Source organism: Lasioglossum baleicum, chromosome 7 (assembly GCF_051020765.1).
Source record: "Lasioglossum baleicum chromosome 7, iyLasBale1, whole genome shotgun sequence".
Taxonomy (NCBI): Eukaryota; Metazoa; Arthropoda; class Insecta; order Hymenoptera; family Halictidae; genus Lasioglossum; species Lasioglossum baleicum.
This window is the reverse complement of record NC_134935.1, coordinates 16827379-16844294: the sequence shown is the minus strand read 5'-3', so window position 1 is coordinate 16844294 and position 16916 is coordinate 16827379. Positions and strand designations below refer to the sequence as shown.

General features: G+C 44.6%; 1 protein-coding gene across 1 annotated transcript in view; it reads left to right on the top strand.

Moving 5' to 3' along the window:
• The window catches only part of LOC143210469 (MAM domain-containing glycosylphosphatidylinositol anchor protein 1), a 531502-nt gene that overhangs the window by 359300 nt on the left and 155286 nt on the right, over window positions 1–16916 (top strand). The gene's annotated exons all lie outside the window — the stretch shown is intronic.

The following is a 16916-nucleotide window of genomic DNA, read 5'->3' as shown; positions in this document are numbered from 1 at the left end:
GCGTGCTTATACACGTCTCACTGGCGAAAATCGTCGAATCGATATGGCTACCCGGAAATGTAACGTGTACACTTTCTGTCCCGGGCTGTCCCTGATCTTCCTTTTAAATTTTCTATCTGTTCCACCGGATCCACACGGTCGCCAATGCATTTTACTCCTCTGCCATTCGGTGCACCCTCCGCGAACCTTCACCCTTTTTACCGAAGATACGACACGTTCATCGATACCGATGGTGCATTAAAAATTCCATACGATCGAAGCAATTTTTAGTCCATTGGATTCACTTTATTGCATGAAATAGAGAGTGGGGATGTTTAATATTGACGGTGAGTGGTCTTCCACCGTTATTGCACTTTGCAGATTCTAGGTAGATCGAGTATATTACGGTGTTTTGCACTGGACGTATTTGCTCCAAGCATGAGATCATGAATGAAACATAGTTGATTAGCACGTTTGTTACCGAGGTTTGTTTTGACAGTATCTTCCATATTTATAACATCCTATTATACGCAAAATATTTTCATATACGAATCAAAGAGAAATATGATCACAGAGAAGTGGTAAATTCTCTGAATATTGTGTTACGCGCTGTAATTTTAAGTTTAACGATATGCATAAAATTTATTCGATTTTCTTTACATCAAGTACGAAATAGGTCATACATATTCAGAGAAGAATTTTCGAAAAATACATGTAGCTACCTGTCAGCTACGCACATATAATTATCATTATCCTGGTATTTCAGATTTCAATACACACGGTCTAGTTCTCCGAGAAAATATTCTAACTTCTCTTCCAAGTTATCCGAAGAAACAATTTTCGCATTGAATTCTTTTCGATCATACCTGAAAATTCAACTGCGCCACGACAACCGGGAGAAGTTAAGAAAGTGGAAGTTGAAAATAATATATATGAAAAGTTTCACCGCTTTAAATTGCTTCAACTCCTGTTTCTCTCATTGTTCTCTAATTCTTTTAATCTCTTCACTACTTTAAATTGCATCGACTTGTTTTCGTCCCCATTGTCCAATACTTTAAATTCCTTCACTACTTTCAATTGCATCAACACGTTTTCGTCCTCATTCTCTAATTCTTTGAATTGCCTCAACCCGTGGATTGATAACAAACGCGGGCCTGCAGAATAAATTAGTTTCGTGGACCCCACGGAAGAGCAATCTTCAGCGACGGGGATTGAGAATGAGTAGATCCGCGGGATAGGGAAAATTCTGGCAGCCCATTGATCCACGAGCAAGTTGCTTGCCGGTCCGCGACTAATTGTAACCCGAACGTCTCGAAGTTGATAACAAACGCGTCTCGTCTCGTCGCTCTCTGCTTCGAATATACACGTCGGCCATTTTCGGGGCAGAAACTGCGTCACCGATAACAACGAGCATTGTTAGGTTCGGCTAAAGAGAGAGAGAGAGAGAGAGGGAGACAGAGGAGAAGGAGGAGGAGAGGGTGTCAACGAGGATAGAATCGAGGCCGCCCTTTGCCTCGTCGGACGACACGACACAACTTTCTCAATTGTCGAACCGGCGGCGAGGGGGCTGCGATGTCTGGCTCTCGCATTGAATACGAGGCGCTGCCGGTAATGATAACGGTTCGGCAAGAGCGGTGAGTAGCAACGCGGACCGGTGCGGAGCAGTACGAAGCAGCACGGAGCGGTACGGAGCAGTGCGGAGCGGCGAGCGATTGCTCGACAAGCGCGATAGAGCCTCCAATTCGTACGGTTCCATTCGCCAGATGCGATCCGCTCGTAGCTCATACAATTTCGGGCTGGAGATTAGACGGAAGAGGGACGCCGAGGATGGAACACGGCCGTGTTTCACGATCACGCGCGCGCGCGCGCGCCGCAGCTCTGGCTCCGCGCTAATTAATTGGTCAGCTTCGAACTCGCAATTAACCGACGGCCAAGCGCGCCGCGGACTTCCGTTGTCGAATTTTCAATGCGCGCAATTTATCGGGCACCGGACAACTGCGTCCAGGCGGGGCTCGTCTCAATGAAATTTTACGGAGAATATTCTCCACAACGCCATCTCGCCACGTACGTAGTTCCAATCAAATTAGTGGAACGAATCGGAACATTCTCGTGCAGTCATCTTAACCAGACCTGTTCCTCTATCCCCGTCTGCGAGCTTACTTTTATCGAAGAATTCAAGAATGTCGATGTACTATGTCCAACATGGTAGAATTAATGAAGAAGATTTTGTGGTTAGCTTCTGTAGGCTGTGAATGATGCTTAACCATTTTATTTCGTATGCAAATCGTATGCTAATAATTAGACTGCGGATTTGATGCGTTTACGACAAAAATTGGTGCGTACAATTTAAAACGGTGGAGGTATTAAAAAGACTTAAGGCCACCAGTGTATTAGTTTCACCTTAACGAGATAATCTAGAGAAGAATGAAATTTTTATTTGGCTCCTGTGTCTTCTTGCAATCAAAGCAAACATTTTTTATTTTGCATAAAGATCCGCAGTCTACTGATCATAATACATTCCAAGCGCCGCCATCCCCCAAACGGGGATATTTTTGCAATTGATCGTATCAATTTTTAAAATTGAATCTCACAAGGGAAGGACCCCAAGTGTCCGACTTGGATTTTGATAATTTTCTGTGAGACGATGGTATATGGATCCCTAATGATGTCTGCGAAATATTAGGTGCAGTTACTAAATAGTTTTCAAGATACAAACAATTAAACTTTCATACCTTGTTGATATACCGTGATTTGCAGCTCAAGTTTTTGAAGTTCAATTGTTTATCAATTGTTTATTGATATCTTTAAAAATATTGAGTAACTACACCTAATATTTTGCAGACATCATTAGGGATCCATATACCATCGCCTCACAAAAGCTTATCAAAATTGGAGTAGAACACTTGGGGTCCTTCCATTGTCAGAGAAATATAAATACCAACCATTTGGAGCATGAATTCAAAAGTAAAAATTTGGTATTTAATGAATTAGGATGGCTGACTGCTGGAACAATTACCCTATAATTGTGGCACGACCCGGAATAATCGAATGGGAGCACTCAGGAGTCCGACGAGCTAGCAACACGAATTTTGTTCAGTTTTTCGGGATTCGCGAAGAGGATGGCGAATGGGCGCGAGTTATGCCTGCGCCAGGATCCTTTCAATCATCCTCGCAGACTGTCTTCCCGCCGCTTTTCCCTCTTTGTCATAGAGGATCGGCCTTATCGCGGCCCAGCTCCCGATATCAACCACTTCGGCCGTCCCTCTGTCCTTCCGCGTTTATCTCGATCTCTCGGCCGTGTTCTCGTTCGCCAGCCTCCCTCTCTCTCTCTGTCCCACCCTACCTCTCTCTCTCATTGGCCGCCCTCTGATTTAGGTCGCAGCCAGGCCCGCTAACTGATTGAGGGTGATTGACGCTCTGGCTGAATACCGGACAAGCCCAAAACCCATTATTTACTGCTCGGGCCTCGTACAACGTTATAATTGCCGGCAGCTATTCCACCCCGTGTACCCTCTCTTACTCCCCTACCTCTATCCTCTGCCTCTGCCTCCCTCTACAACATTCGCTCTTCGATTCACCCTCCGTACCCTGCCTGCCATACCCAAGCCTTGCCTACCATACCCGACCAATCCAACCAGTCGGCTTATCGGCCGATATTCCGGCTCCGACTCGCCCCGACGCGCAGCGTTCTTGTTACGAGCGTGCGAACCTGCGTTACGATTAACCTTTTAACCCCTTCCTCCCCCCGCCCGGTCTCTTAATCCCTGCAGATTTCCCAATTTCTTCTTTTATTTTGCACCTTCGATCCCGATCGACTCGGGTATTCAATAAAGAACAATTCGCTCCCGACTTTAGCCTTGCTGTTTAGACCAACAGACTTTCTAAATCCTTTTATTTTTGTTGGTTTTATTATTGTTTGTCGCAACAGATTTTCCAGCTGTTTTAGTGTACATTTGATGCTCCATCTATTCCCGATACAAAATGTGGGTCATTCCATTAAAGGGGTAGACTTGGACTAATTAGGAGATAAACATACTAAAAGTCCCCACTCCTAGGAGGTGAGCAGATGCAGGGGCACGTAGAAGGTCCCCTTTTTTCCGCTAATATCTCGGAAACTATGCGTCCCAGCGATAAGACCATTCTATACAAAATTAAAACTGACAAAACGTGCCACAAGATTGACTCCTTTCAGTTTTTCGCTATCTCGCATAGTTTCCGAGATGTCCGCGCTCAAAGTTCACTAATTGTGCTGAAGAGTTAGCTAGTCAGATAATAAAAATAGTGAACTTTGAGCGCGGATATCTCGGAAACTATGCGAGATAGCGAAAAACTGAATGGAATCAATCTTGTGGCATATTGTATCAGCTTTAATTTTCTATGGAATGGTTTTACTGCTAGGACACATAGTTGCCGAGATATAAGTCGAAAACCCTGCACCCCGCTCACCTCCTAGGAGCAGGGACTTTTAGTATGTTTACCTCCTAACTAGTCCAAATAGGGACCCAAAGTTAAAAATTGTGTTCCTTCCATTTCCCTCTACACCCCCCTCATGGGCATTCATTGACTGGACTACAAGTCTATCGATCGATGACCAAGATCTAATTGAGAAAGATGGGATTGTTTCTGGTGTCAGGATGGTTCTGTAATCAAGGAGGGAGAGAAACTGGACTCGAAACGCGCGCGTGATTTCCCAGCGAGCCGATAAGTTCGTGTTCCAAGGGTCAGGGGCCAGGACGGGGAACTCGCATAGATTTCAATTCGCGACTTCGGTTACGCAACGGTAAAATTCTCCCGAGGCTGAACACAATTCGAGCGAATTGGTCCGCGTGGCAAGCCCCTCTTCTGTTTCGAGAAGGGGTGAGTACAGCGGCGGCGGCAGCGGCCCGCATGTAAATAGGCTTTAATATAGTGACGCGTCGTAGTTGTATAACAACGCCTCGTTCCCGACTCGAGCAATTCCGAGCATTTAACCTCCGCCGAGGGTTTGAATCGTTGAAAGGGTTCGGGTTCGGGAGGAGGGTCGAGAGAACCCGCCGGAGGGCCACAGGGGAACGCACGGAAATTTAAAGTCTTCGGAAAACAACGCGCCGCGGCATTGTTTGCCCTCGTTAAACCGGCACTCGCGCGGCTATTAAGCGCCCGCGTGCCTAATCGGACGTGGACGCACCGGGAATCCGGTTAACCGGTGCTCCTGAAGAAAAAAAAACCACTCTGGAGATTCGCAATAATAATAATTGGACCCGTGGATTTCTGCGTTTACACCGTCTTTGATCTCCAGACCTTCGCCATTGCAAATGTACGAGAGAGCTTAACCCTTTGCACGTTGCATTTTCGTCTGAAATTTTTCGTTCCACCTTCCTCGTTGTTGCTCCTCGTTTTTCGCATCGCCATTTGCTTGTGGGTTCATTTAAATATTTTACACAGCCACGGAGTAAAACGCAAAGTTATGCAGTTTTAAACATTTTCATCCTCTCGCGTCTCGATATTTCCGAGTTCGCCAAATATTTATTTCTCCCCTCGGCAAGCAGATGGAATTTTCGAAAAAAATTCGCAAAATATAGTCGACGCGCCAATATTATTTGCCTGTGGATTCGTTCGAGTAATTTGCAATTGTCCGGTTTCCGAGTATTCGAAAAATTGTTCTTTTCTACCTTCAGCGGGTGAGCAAAAATGTTGAGAAAAATTTGGAAAGCATATTAATTTTTCTACATTCTTTGAACACGTTCACTTTTCGACGTTGCATCCCCTAATTCCTGCCATAAATGCATACGACCCGCGATCTAATTATCACGGACAGCACACGTGAACTTACGAAAAATAAACTCAACAGTGCTTTCCTTTACTTTAACGCGAAACCAAATAACAGTAATAACGAGATGCAAATTATTATCGCCATTAGCATAAAACGCGCGGGAGATCCGGACAAAAGCACCGTTGTAATTTTGATGAGAGATTAAAGCCGGGTTTCTTTGACTGCGAGACCGCAACGTTAATAGAGCAGAGAGGTTTTTTTCCCCAGGTTGGGAATGATTATTTTACGCGGCGTCGCCAGGTCGATAAATCTTCGCGGCGGTAGGGATTTCGCGCGTCGCATCCGCGGAGAACCGTCTGCGACGCTCGGATGTACGTGCACGCATTATAAATATCTAAACGCGAACGTTTTCGCGACAAATCCAGTCCTACTTGTCGGCTGCACTTTTTCCATCCCGGGAGATTCTGCTAAAGCCACGGTAACGTTTTCCATCGGCCGTCTCTCTATTCCTCCATCATCCCCCTCCGTCCGAAGAAGGATTTTCCCGATGGCTTGGACGGCGCTGATAGACAGCGGATGAAAAACAGGGATGGGAAGAGTAACAGGGCTGCTCGTCGCGATTATTTAGAAATACAACGAGGACTCGATCGTTCCCGTCTTACAGTCAGCTGTCGGCTTCCGCAATCGTCGGACCCATCTTCCTTCCATTTCGAGCAAAACCAGGAAGAGCTGTTCTCTTCCTTTCTTTCCTCGTCGACACACATCCCTCTCTATTAGACGCTCGCAGACGTTCCCGTCGTTCTGCCATAAAATTTAGTTTGTACACGATAAAGAGAAACTGTGAACACAACTATTTGTTCACAATAGTAAATTTATTATGAATAGACTGCGGATCTTTATGCATTTATGTGTAGTGAAGGTGAAGTTAAAGGTCAGAAGGTCAACATCGTATTCTATATATCGCAAGGATAAAAAGCATAGTAGAAACTTGTAGAAAATTATAATAAAGTTTTTTCATAATTGTAAGGAGGCTCGATGTTTTCGTGGTCCAAATTCAATTTTCCAACTTTAATACATTGAAAAAATTTTTTTTCTATAAAGTAACAAGCCTTCAAATTGAATTGAATGGCGTTCTTCTTCGGGGGCAACGCAAATTGAATAAATCTGGACGGGAGGAAATCTTTCTGACAAAACGTCGCCAAAGTCGATGCGGCCGACTGTGCCGGTTCGTTATCGTCCGGGGCGCGGGTTGTCCAGTGGAAAGTCGTCGCGTGGAACTTAACTAACGAGGAAGAACCTCGAGGAAGAGGGCGGCTCGTAAAACGGCGTCGGACAGGGTAGCCGCATATATTTATCCCGTCGCTATTTACCCTGTGCCCGGAGGCCGTGTAGCATTTTTACGAGGAGCGGGAAGCGGCCGAGGGGGCTGACGTGCTGCTTCCGAAGAAAGAACACGGGGCTAAGAGGAGTCGAGGAGGGGAGTGGAAAGCAGGAAAGAGTGAAACGGGAGGGGTCGAGAGGGGCCAAGCGGATCGGGAAAGGATCGAGAGGGTCGCGAAGGTGCTGCAGCGAGAACGAGGCGAAATATTGGAAGGCGAGCTGCGCGGCGAGATAAAACGTTTCATAAAACAGACATCGATTCCGTATTACTCGACGCAAGGATCGAGCAGTCGAACCAGCCTGAGGAAGAAAGATACGCGGCTCCTTATTGCGTCCGATCGGCCTCTCGACGATTCCCGTCAGCCGCCGGAGTAGTCGAAACTGTTTCAATCAGACATTCAAGCCTTTCGCGAAAGCCTACAATTGCAAGCTACGAGAGCTAAGTAAAAATTGATTTTCCTCATTAACAATTTCATTTGTAATTCATTTAATCCGTATTCAGTTTCGCTATAAATGCGTAAAATCCGCAGAGTAGTAACTATTATACATTTATTGGAATGAAAACTCGCCGATTTCCAAGAGAAAGATCGGCAATTTGCTAGCGAGAAACGAAGGAACGCATTAAATTTCATTTGTAATTCCTTTAATCCGTATTCAGTTTTGCTATAAATGCATAAAATCCGCAGTGTAGTAACTATTATACATTTATTGGAATCAGAACTCGCCGAATTCCAAGAGAAAGATCGGCAATTCGCTAGCGAGAAACGAAGGAACGCATTAAGCGGGTCGCGTGTGCCTCGGAACAGTGAACAGGTATTCTCGGCTGGTATCGTAATTGACTCGGATTCGCATACCGAACTCGACGCCGTGCTTCAGGGCGACGAGGTTCGAGTTCCGTGCCTCTGCGACGACGTCGAGTACACCTTGTCGAATCGTGGTCTCGAGTATTTTCCCCGGAGTTCGGGACTTCCTGTCAATTACAATGCTTCCGGTGCGACGCGGAAGAGGCGGTTGTGCAGTGCAGGATTCGTTTGGTTGCGCAACGGAACACGCTGCGTAATTGCGAGGAACGCGTGGACGACGACGACGACGTTCTCCTTTTCTTTCGCGAGCAAACGGCTCTCGCTTGTGCTCCGGGTCTACTCGCTCGTTTTTCCTTTTTAAGTATTTTGCCCCATTTACGACGCTGCCTTCCATCCGCGAGCTTGAGCTCGGGCCACGCCACGCCGCATCGTTCCTTTTTGCTCGACTTTAGCCGCGCAGCGGGCTTGCGTTTTCCCCCTCGTAAAAATGATGCACGTCCTCCGGGCAAAGGATAAATAGCGGCGAAATAAATGGAGACCCATCCACCGTTTACTCCGGGGGGTTCCCCCCAACGCGTTTCCTTCGAGAATATTGTATGTCTGTTTATTTATGGCCACGCTAATTTCCCGAGCCGTTTTCGTGCGACCGCACCGTCGTCGACGAGCTCTTCTCTCACCCCCGGCGACAGACGTCTTCGAGGTTCAGACATTTATGCATGCACTCGGCTGTAGCCGGACGAGCTATACTATACTCGACCACCCTGTGCTTTGCTTTTCGTCTCGTATCCACCCCTCTTTCTCCCTTTCTCCCTTTTACGAGCCACATTTTTCTATTCCGACTGCGAGGAGTCGGCTGCGAACAACGTCCTGTCCGCGTAAAAGCCGACGGAATATTTCCTCCTTACCGAGAGGACGAATCGCGAAGACAGCGTTCGGTAATTCCGGGGCGAACTCTGACTCGAGAAACACGCACACCTTGGCTCCGCACTCCGCGAAACTGAAAATACACGGTAACGGACATTGATAAGCAGGAGTCATTCAAGCTACAGTGACTCCCACTAATATTCGGACACTCTTGAAAGCACCGTAACTTTTTAAATATTGGACTATGCGATTTGATCCTTTTTGGGAAGCTGGAGCAATTAGTTTACTACGGCATGTGAAAAGAAGTTTTTTCAAAAATTGCATTTAGTCGGAATTGTAGAGGAAATACTAAAAGTTGCATTTTACAACTTTTTTATGCGGACCTATATTGAAATTTTAGAAAGTACGTTTTGTAGATCTGTGTCAATTATATGCACTGTGAAAGTTTCATAGAAATCGGTTGATGCGGGAGAAAACGACAGGCATTGAAAGATGTAATAATCCTTCGAATTACTGCAGTTGGAGTGCGAAAATCTTTAAACGTTTGTAGCTCGTTACAAGATCGACACAGATCTACGGAACGTGTTTTCTAAATTTTCCATATAAGCCCACATAAAAAAGTTGGAAAATGCAACTTTTAGTATTTTCTCTGCAATTCCGACAATTTGCAGTTTTTTTTTCGAAAATTTTTGTCACGTTGTGTAGCAAACCAACTGTTCTGACTTCTCCAAAAACAAAATTCAAGTGGTATGGTACATTGTTAAAAAACCCTGTTGTCCTTCTGAGAGCGTTCGAACATTACCGCGATCGACAGCAAAGGGCTGAAGGGATAAAACCGTGCATGCTCGTTCAGAATCGCTAAAAATCGCGTCAAATTGACCCGGGAGACAGCGCAGCGGGGCGTGGAGAAGATCGCGTGGTAGGACAGACGAGAGTCGACAAGCGAGCGAAAGAAGGAAGGGGTGTGTTCCTGTCGCTGAGGAGGGTACGTCGGTTGTAATAATGCGTCGTTGCGTTCGCAGCGGGTGGCGGGTCGTGTTGTCGTTGCGATTACGAGCGCAAAAATCGAGCGGAGAGATTTAAGCTCGCCGATATGCCAAGAGGAAGGGAAACTGAGGGGATGGGGGCGCCGAATCGGGTTAAAGTTGAGGGGGCCCGTGGAAAGTTCGACGTTAATGCGACGCGAAGAGCGACGTGGCAGGCTGTCGCGCGAACGAACGGAGCGGAATTCGCGCCTCTTCAAGGTGTGCGCGCGCGTATCCTTTGGTGAGAGGCAGGAGGTAAAACTTCGGGTTCCTCGAGACAACCGAAACGAACGAACGTTCTCCTTCGCCGTCCTCGAATTAATTTTAGCCGACCGGCTCCGGACCGCCCGGGCTACCTGCTGCTTTTCATGACGCTCGAAACTTCCCGCTCTCTTGACTACCGGTCGGGATTAAAAAGCGATCGTAAAAGACGCTCTCGCAGCTGCGTCCGAGAGCCGTTCCCAGATTACGGTTCTAGATCGCGAGCATCAACCTCCCCGGAGGGAAAACACCGTCGATAGATCTCGGCCGAGCGTAAACGGGTCCCGAGCCAAGTCTTATTTTACGGATGTTCACTTTTTCAACCTTGGATTACCTCAAGGTCATTTCACAGACGTATACTTAACCTGTTTTATGTTCTCCGCTTTCGCAATATCACAACAAAAATATGGCATTCCGTTGAAAACACAAAATGACCTTGAACAAATAAATATAGACATTTTTTCACAGTGACGTTATTTTTCTTTTTCTCCAGCTTTGAGTTATAAATACATAAATTATCCAAAAATGCAAAAGCAGATGACGAAGCTACGAAATGAACGCAGAACGTTTTCCTATTGCGCGTGGAGACTCGCGGTCCGCTTATAATGTTTTTGTCGAGGGAGTTAGGGGTACGGCTAATTGTACTAATGCAAGGTTTTTCGGGCGCGGCGAGGGTTCCGCGTCCGTCAAGGCCGGGTCGGAAAGAGCATTCCGTCGAGGCAGGCACGACAGGAACATTTGTTTGTATACGTTAACTCGTATCCCCGACGATTGCTATTTGTTTTCGCGTTCGTGCTGTCGGCGACAATGAGTCCCGTCGAAATGGAAGTTGGTTTCGGTGAATATTTCCGGGGCATGGTCCGCGTGTACACGCGCGCAAATGCACGAACGCATACTGTGCGCGAGTGGAGCGGTCCACGGATAGCGCGACGGATTTCAGTAGAAATAACGACATGCAGTCAGACATATCGGAACGGGACGCATAGTTGCGGCTGACGCTATCGTGACGTACTACTGCCGGCCGAGTGCTCTGCGCGTAGATTCGCATCGTTGCTCCTCTCTCTCTCCCCTCTCCCTCTCCCTCTCTTCTCTCTCCTTCCATGGCTCAAAGCGCAGAGCTTTCTCTTTTTGACTTCCGTTTAGTTTTCCTTTTCGCTCGCTCCTCTCTATTGCTCCAAATTTTTTTATTGCTAAAACTTGTCCGCGGTTCTTTGCCGGACTACGGCGACGGTCGGAGGAAAGAAAAAGCTACGTCGACAATACCGGATTATTCTAAAAAAATTTGTACCGAACAAACAGACAGACAAGAAAGCGAGCTGATAAAAACGTGTTAAAATAGTACCAACCGATTTTTTATAGGTTTGCTAGTGAAAAAGTGTAGACTGCGTAAGAAGATTCAATGAATTGGAAAATGATCAATACTCCATTTCCAATCGAATTTCCGAATCCATCTCCATTTTAATCGAATCTATTGAAAAACAGTTTTCTGCTGTGTTTATATTTTTAGCTATTGACGCAGGCAATTTTTATTTCCTCCAATTTTCTATCTGTCCATGGAAAATGTTAGTTCGTTCATTGGGGGGACATTTCTTGTTCGACATGATAAACATTCCTTGTATATAAAAAAATCCTTTATCGATATCGCGTAGAACACCTGCGGCATTTAATAGAGAATGGAATCTCTCTCGAATGCAGTCATTTGAGCCTGCATAGTTATATCAACGCGAACAATTTCACAGCTATTAATTTCAAAAGCACAATATATTAAGCAAATCGCAGATACGATGCATCCATTGTCTAAATTCTGATGTGCTATGACGCTCTCGACAAAGTTCAACAGCTACAGTATTTTATTTCGTTCCGGTTCTCTATGAAATGAATTAACTTTGATTGGATGGAAAGTTAGTGTATAAACAAAGATAAATGCATGCACGTTCATTTCGTTCCGATTTCGTTCGACTGCTTAACAGAATGTGAATTAATGTAAATCGATTCAAGTTTCCGGTGGGGATATTTCTTTTTCGTTTTCCTTGGCAAGCAGGTAATTGGCGCAGTTTAACAATCAATGAATAAACAAAGATGGCTAAGTGCGTGCCCGTTAAAGGGCACCAACCGCACGCCAAGCACTATCATCAAAGGGGTTGGCCGCAAGATAAGGGTGGCGGCGGTGGCTAACCCCTCTATTTTGTGCACTTTTTAATTTTCTACGAAATTATCTTCGCCGTGTTATTATACACGAAGGACCGCACAGCTTTACTGTACAAACCATATTTTCGTCTTTAATAGCTTCCGAGATAGCTCCGGGGGTGCCAATTTTCAGAGGGTGGCCTCGCCCCCTTGAACTTGGCCCTCCATCGATAAAAACCATAATGGCCCGCAATTTTGGCAACTCTATAAACCGGCGACAGCGATTCAAATCAGAGGGTGGTTAATTAAATTTACGCAAGTTGGTCTTGCAAGTTTCAACATATAAATGATCCTATAAACGAATTCTTTTCTCCGAAAATATGCGACGACTTTTTCGGAAATTTTACACGCGCCTTCAGTACACATTCGTATATTGCGCCGCATAATTACAAAAATTACTATTGTAGCTCGCTTTCTTGTCTGTCCGTCTGTTCGGTACAAATGTAAACTAACTTCCCAATGAGCTAGAGACTTGAAATTTTAAACATAGCTCAGAACTGGATGACAATGCAATATTTTTAAAAAAATTTTTAAAGAGCCTATGCGTTGAGGAGATATAAACTATTAAATTTAACCGTTACACCTCCCTGCGCCACGTTTTTCGTTTTAAATCTTTCAAGTATTTTCATAGCTATTCAAAATTCACAATCACAAATTTACAGAACTATTTGTATGGGGTTAGGAACCTGTATAGGGCTAGGAAAAATTATTTTATACTTTTTAGTCCGTGTTAAAAACGTGGTATTTTTATTCAAATAATTTGTAAAAATTCTGAAGAGCATGATTTCTAAGCGAGAGTTGAAGCGCGACGCAGGGGTGAGTCCCGATGAATATCACACAAAAACTACACTGTGTTTCATCACGAAAAAACATGGACTGTACAGTGGAAGATGTGAAAGCTGATTCTACCAAATCTCGTTTCAATGGCTCGAGCATTACCCTCGCAAAAAAATTCCCAAACAGCACAGAGTGACTGAAATAAGGGAACAAGACCGTTCGGATTTAATTCCCCGTGCGAGTGTCGCGCAATTCGTTGCAGAAGCCGCGAGCACCGATCCGACAGGGTAGCATTTCGCGACAGGGAAACAAGAATGACGCGATAGTTCGCGAGTGGCACAGGTGGCTTCGCCATTCTTCGGTTGCTCATCAGCCATCTCATAGTTTCCGTTTGTCGGTTCGGATCTCGTAGAAATTCCGCAATATCTCAGGCCGGGGAGGCACGCGAGCAACGTTCCATTACAGGAAAAACCGTGCTCTCGCGAGTAGAGCGGCTCGGCACCGCTCGGAAATCACGTAAATTGAATCCGTTCTCGGCGGGAAAGCCCGACGACACTCGGGAAATACGCGGGCTGTCCTTTGACGAGCACGTCGATAAGGCGATGCAAAACCGGGCCGATACTTCTCCCTGTTATTACAGTATTTTCTCTCACTTGTTGGCACTTGTCTCGCTCGTTGTCGCGAGACCTCGCACAGATACCCGTAGTCTATCTCCGCGACGCGACGCATCTCCGCCCGCTCTTTGCACCATTATCTCGCGGGGGTCAAAGCGCCGATACCTTTTCGATATTCGAGCGAACTCGTCAAATATTTATCGAGAACGAAGCACCCAGAAAGCTACGCCTTCCGATAAACCAGCAGACGCGTTTTCATCCCCCTTCAAGAGCACTCCCAATGTCTTCCGGTTTCTACGCGCCAGAAAATTTTTGGAGAGATTCATGCGAAAGTTAATGTTAAGGATGTTCTGGAGGTACAATGGGTGACAAAAGTACAAGAAATCCGAAATCCATCAATATATTGGCAATGAAAGCCATTCATGAGTATATTCTGCATTAAACAATATGCTAATTTAAAAAGCTTTCGTTTAATTAGCGAATTTCATGTTATATTTAGTTTTTAATCAAAGTGTCTTCATATTATAAAAAATTGTAAGTGACTTTTGCGAATAATTGTACGTCTAGGAGAAGGACAACACGATAAATTTGACGTTTTGTAACAGTTTATAATTTTTTGCTCTGTAACTGTTTAGTGAATCCTAATAAATTTTGAACACAATTAATCACATCATTTTTACTATATATATACAAAAATCTTGAGTTTTTAGTTGCGTTTTTTCAGGGTTTAAATAGGGTTTGAAGTGGAATTTTATGAATTCTCAAACTTTAAGTTGCTATAATTCGTAAACGGTGCAGTGAATCGAACCCAAACTTTGGTATTGCATTAATTTAGTAAGAATTATATCTTGTCAAATTTTCCAAAAATTTTGTTGCGTTTTTATATACCTCCAGAACATCCTTAAATCTGTTTTACTATTTATTATTTAAGTTTTAGTTCTTCATTGCACTTGTGAATGTTTATTTCAATCATTATTTATCGAACACGTAATACATTTATATTTATTTTAAAAAATTTGTAGATAGATTTGCTCCATTTGAGTTTAATCACACAGTATATAGATTCAAGTTGTTTATAAAAACAAACAAACAAACAGACAAACAAGAAAGCAAGCTAATAAAAACGTGGTAATAACAGAGAATCCTTCCTTTGCGACACAAAATATCGATTTATCAAGCCAGCGTATTCCGACTCTTCTTTTTAACACAGTTCTGTTCAGATGTACTTTTGTATTATGTTTCTTCTATTACAATTGTGTTTGTAATAAATATTATTCGTTGAATGACCTTTGGGATGTTTGATTAAAGTATATTTAAAATCTCCCACAGAATTCATCTGAATTAAACGAGAGCGTTGTTAATGTATTTGTGTTCGTTGAGGGCTTATAACTAGACTGCGGATTTTTATGCAAAATAAAAATTATCTGGATGGATTGTAAGGGACTGGAGCCAGATAAACAGTTTATTCTTACTTACTTTAATCATTTTAACAAGCTCATACTACTAGATTGGCATTCTTGATTCACTTTAACCGTTCCACTGTTGTAAATTGCACATATTCCTTTTTGCAATAAATTCATAAAATCCGCGGTCTAGTTATAACTTTTGGCCAACTTTAAAAGAATGGAATGAATGGGTTGTTAAATTATCGGGGGGTCCATCATTGGTATACCAATTTCTGTCAGGATGTGGGGTTCCGTTTTCCGCGTTGGTACGAAGCGGAGGGATAATTGAAAATGAAAGGAGTCGATTTCCGTGTGTCCCCCGATCCCGAGGCACCTCGAAGGAACAATCGGGAAACGTCGATCCGGCTTTGTTCGGCCGAACGAATCGCGAGAGATTTAAAAGTTCCCTCGCAGGGGGCGAAAGTTTCCGCGCGAGTGCGAGAGTAAGCGAAGCTCGCGAGTAAGCGGGAACGGTGTAGAGAGCGGCCCAGGTTTCATAGCAAGCGAAACTTGGAATTACAGAACGTCGATGTTTAAATCGCGGAATCCAATCCGAACGAGGTTCATTAATTGTCGACAACTATTCGACGGAACCCTCTCGGGTTTTATAACGAATCGAATCGAATCGTTTTGAAACCGGTATATGTATGTGTTCGCCGTGCGCCGCAGAGCGGTTTGAAAAGAAGATGAACCGGTTTCAACGATCGGCCCCGATGTAGAACAGAAGAAATAAATGTCTGTAGAATTGTCGGATGACTACCCCGCGGGACAGATGTTGTTCGAACCAACGTCGATTCTGTACGGCCGCGGTCAAAGTGGGTCGATTTATTCCACGTTAGCCGAAGACGCGATACAATAATGTTTATTGGAAACCGCCGCGCCGTACCGAGCTCGTTGAAATATTTCCACGCTCTCGAATTAACTGCCGGCCCAAATATGACCCACATATCGGATTTCACAACGTTCGTTCGCGCGAATCTGTTACACACTCCCCTATCCAATTTTTACATTTATAATTGGTGGCGAGAGCGAAATCAGACTCGACTCGTCCACATTGTCCAGTTAAACTCTTCATCGAGAGAACAAAATGATTCTGGTTTGACATCGCTGTGTGCTGAGTATATACCAACACGGCGACCCACTTAGTTCTCAAAATCGTTCAACTTTAAACACCCCTAACTTTGAACTAGTGAATGCCTGGCATTATAACTTTGATTTTCAGCATTTTCTCATAAAAATCTACAAGACTACGTAGTAACTCCATTAAGTTAATTTTGATTGATTAAATATATAATCTAATAATTTATGTATGTCGCATCAACATCAAGGTTGTTAGCGACCACAAGGAAAATATAAGAATTGTTTCGAGAAAATATCGAGATGATTCTCGATCCGGGTGAACGATGCTGAGGCACTATGCTCGGCCGAAAGCACGGTGACTCGAGGCAAGGACAGAGACATACGGAGGAAGAAAGACAGAGCCGGATCCACGGGACTTTGGCTAACTTTATGGACCGTCAAGACGGCCGCGTCGTAAATACGAAGAATCGCGAGAGCACGTAATTACGGCGCTGCTGGCCGCATTATATGCTACCAGCTAATGCTACATAATTATGGCGCATTAAACCTTCGTTCCATAACAGTATTTCACTTGACATTCTACCTCTTTCCCTCCTCTTTTTTTTTACGCGGCCACGTTCGTTTTTTATCGCCGACTATAACACGGGCTCCGATCCAGACGTTTTTAGCGACGGTATCCGTTAATGAATATCACAGAAACGGGCAGAGTTTTCCCCGCTACGGGCGACGCGGCGCGAGGGTTTATTAAC